Source organism: Alosa sapidissima, chromosome 16 (assembly GCF_018492685.1).
Source record: "Alosa sapidissima isolate fAloSap1 chromosome 16, fAloSap1.pri, whole genome shotgun sequence".
Classification (NCBI taxonomy): Eukaryota; Metazoa; Chordata; class Actinopteri; order Clupeiformes; family Clupeidae; genus Alosa; species Alosa sapidissima.
Genome location: NC_055972.1, coordinates 33,254,798 through 33,259,187, shown reverse-complemented (window position 1 = coordinate 33,259,187; position 4,390 = coordinate 33,254,798).

Here is a 4,390-nt window from a genome sequence, read left to right as displayed (position 1 = left end):
TTCTGGGGGCAAGGCCACTTGGACTTCAGTTGGGCATATTTGGTGGGGGGCACAAAGGCCACATGGGCACCAAGGCCAAAGTTAACTATACAGTAGTAGGCTATAAAAATGATCAAAGTTGTATTTAGCCTATTCACTGCAGTAGACCTGCATCATTGTATGAAACATTACAAAAACATGAAACATGACATATTACATATAACTGTAAATCATCTGATCATCTAATAAAAACAGATGTCTAGGCTATATATAACATTTATTTTATATTTGGCCTGCTATGAAATCATGTATTGAACAATTTAAATTTAAGCACAGCTCATCTTTAAGAAACTCAAATAGCCTAGATGCATGCTTACCATTTTGTGAGGCTACTTTCATAAACTCTTAGTCAGCTGTCCTCTGATTTACCAATATCTAGGCGATATTTGTAACATTTATTTTGTATTTGGCCCGTTATGAAATCATGTGGAACAATTTAAACACATTGTAAAACTTAAAGCCCAAATTTGGAGACATCAATGCATGTCGAAATTTACTGCAAATTCAAAACTGGATTACTCTGCAACGGCTAACTGTACAGGGGACTGCTTTACACCTTTATGTTCGGTAAGGTCTGCTGTTTATTCTGATATGTGGTTTGTCATGTGTTAAAAGAAGGGTTCGTAAAGTATTCCACCGAGATGAATGGGTAGGGAGATCATGGACGCAAAACCTTCAGTAGAATGTATGATTAAATTGAAATATATTATTTACTTTTCTCGCGAACCGTTCAACACAGCAATTATCGGCTAACATCGTTTAAAAGCTGAGAAAAAGCTCTTTCATGTGACATCACTTGTGATGTCTGTGTGATGAATAGGCTACTTCGCGAGTAGTTCAACTGAGAAGAATGGGTGAATTTTGACGCACTTTCTTGCGATGTCACTTTCTCCACTGCGTAAAAGAGTAAATTAATTTGCGCTGTGAATGCTAAGATTATTTTGACAGGCCGCAGGCTAAATAGAAATCGCTATTAGTAGGACACAAAGCAGAATATTGAAAGAAGGGGGCACCAAGGCCACCGTGGCCTGTAAACCTATGATTTTCAAAGGGGCTTCACGGCCAACGCAAGGGGCTACCACGGCCGTCGTCGCCGCCGTGAAATTCCTACCCTGCCAGTGACAGAATAACGTATTAAGCATAATATTAAACTCACCGTTCTGTATCCGTCGTCTTCTTCTGTCCCCACAATAACTTTTCATTTGAGACTTTTTCGTCTGACTCTGTTTTTTCTGACAGCGTTTTTTCTGAGACCTGATGTTCTGAGACCTGACTCCACTTTTTCTGACAGTGTTTTTTCTGAGACCTGACTCCACTTTTTCTGAGGCAGTTTGGTTTGAAGCAGTTTTATCTGAGGATGACAGAGGTTTTTCTGAAGCTGAGGCAGTTTTGTCTGAAAATGACAGATGTTTTTCTGAGTCTGACACCTGAGTCTGGTTTGTCTGACGCTGAGGCAGTTTTGTCTGAAGATGACAGAAGTTTTTCTGACGCTGATGCAGTTTTGTCTGAAGATGACAGAGGTTTTTCTGACACTGAGGCTGTTTTATCTGAAGATGACCGATGTTTTTCTGAGTCTGACACCTGAGTCTGAGGATGTCCTAAAATGAACACTGTATCAGTCAGTGTATCTAGGAACAGGAGCGTGATGGCAGCGTCAGTGCCCCTCAAAAGGGAAGATTTAAGACCCATTTCACATCAGACTACACAAAAGTGTACCCAATTGTCTCAAAAGATTAAAACATAATGATAATCTTGCACACTGCACTGTTTGTAACAGCGACTTTAGCATTGCTCACGGCGGGTTAAATGATTGCAAAATACTTGTTGAGGTGAGTTTAACAAGTGTAATTTAATTTGCATATTACTCAGGCCTATACAAGATGGCTAGTTGCCAAGGCTACATGAAAAACAAATCTACAAAAAATCTACATATTTTACTATAACAATTTCTATCAATAGGCCTTCCTTATTTGGTGTACTTAGACATTATTGAACAAACATCTGAATTTCAGTATCTAAGTAGGTTAGGTTGGGATGTCTGCTATACATTGCTGTTAAAATGCACTTCCAGTATAGTGAGTATTGGCAAAACCAGTTATCATTTTTATGTTGAGGCGGTGGGGGTGTTGTCGGCAGCTGCTGAAAGTAACTAATAAAGTAACTTGTAATCTAACTTAGTTACTTTTAAAATCAAGTAATCAGTAAAGTAACTAAGTTACTTTTTAAAGGAGTAATCAGTAATCAGATTACTTTTTCAAGGTAACTGTGGCAACACTGTACAGGACAGACTACACAAGGTCATTATTGTCAAGATAAGTTTTGTTTCCAACTAGCAACAATGCTTTTCTATTCTACAGATCTTTCATGAGGCATAAAAACTTGCACTTTTGGAGATGGGCCTGTAGCACAGTTGACCATCCCCAGCAGATCAGGCGGCAACCACACATTTGAGAAGGGAGATTGCCTGCACACTGGTGACAGAATCATGTGTGTGTATCCTCCTCTTTAAGGTGTAGAGGAGTCCTTCTCTTCTCTTTGAGATGTAGTCTATGTGAGAATAATGTTGAATATAATCTGTTAGAAAACTTAGAACATCGGCTAATTAGCGCCAGATTTCTAAGTGCAGGGGACAAGCTGAGATGAGCTATGGGACATACGTTCACACTCGGTATCATGTTTCAACACACTTTAGGTCAATATCACACTGGAATTCTCCTTTAAGATAAATACTTTTTGTATTACACAATAAAATAAAATATGCAAATGAGGCAATATATTGTTAAATATGCATACATATACATTATTCCTCACAAAGAACAGATAAGTTGGTACACACCAATTACTCATTTGAAACATTATTTTACAAAATTCCAAAAGAGAGAACGACTCAGTGTTTCCCATACTGTACATTGACTCATTTGTGGCGGCGCACTACAATATCAACACTGACCAAGACACAATGATTTTCTACAGTATACTATTTAAATTGGATGGAATTACTTTATTGTAGAGCTATGTGCACCTTTGCACAGCCTCTCCTTGTGTCTCAACAAACCCACATGCACGTTTAAAGAAACCATTAACAATCCTGCAATTGTTGGCATAAAAGTCGACTGGCTAAATTGTGCTGAAATCTCCATCATAACCACGCTGCGCTTATTTGTTAAAAACTGTTGCATTCAGCAAACCTACCACCACAAATACAACTAAATTCTGTGGGAAACACTGAAACTAATCCACAGGATCTACATCACTGACACTGTTATCAGACACATAACAATTGTACTGGCTCATCAGCAACTCAGGAGTGAAAAGATCAATATTACCACTTCATGATATCTGCATAGCGTTGTGCTGACTACATGTGCTGACTGGGTGCGATACAAGCAGCAAAATATCAACCAAACTTGCAGCTCTGAACACTGTCCACAAACCAGACAACTCTTCTCTGATTCTCAATTTCAACTGTCCACAGTTAACAGAGAGTGCAATACTGGACTTTCTTAATTTAATTTATATAGTGTATTTAGTATTTAGTTTTGTTAGTTTTCTTATCTTTCTTATCTTCTACTGTCTTTATTGTACAGTGGAGTTTAGTTATATGTTTATACTTATACTTATGTTTACCATTTCTGCTGTAAGTGCATGTTGTGTGTGATGTCTGTATGCTACTGAGACCCTTGAATTTCCCCTTGGGGATCAATAAAGTATCTATCTATCTATCTATCTATCTAATACAAATGGCGGAAACATTCTTGGTCAAATGTCTCAAACCATCAACGGACATAGAGACATTTGACCACCTACGTATTGCTGCGTTCTACACTAATGCCCTTAAGGTGGACTTTGATAGGGCCGTTTGCACCTCAACTAATGCAAGACAATATACAAAGAGCCTATTATCAACAGCAACTTCGGGTTCAAGGATCATTTACAGACGCCACCTTTAACCTAAATGCAGATGCTTATGGTTTTGTAAGAAAGGCCAGTTTATTAGTCCCTGAGATCTGAGTTTTATAATCTAAAAACCTGAAGGTTTGCCAGATCCCTGCTGGTGTGGCAATGTACATGTAAATCAGGTTTATAGGTTTATAGTATACTTGCGTACACAAGGAATTTTGTCTCTGCATTTATCCCATCCGTGAATTAGTGAAAACACAGAGCACACAGTGAACACACCGTGAGGTGAAGCACACACTAACCCGGAGCAGAGCTGCCTTGCTACAGTGGTGCTCGGGGAAGTGAGGGGTTAGGTGCTCAAGGCCTTGCTCAAGGGCATTTAAGCCGTGGATGTGGGCATGAGAGAGCAGTGCTCAACCACTTCCCCTACCCACATTTTTCCTACTGGGTC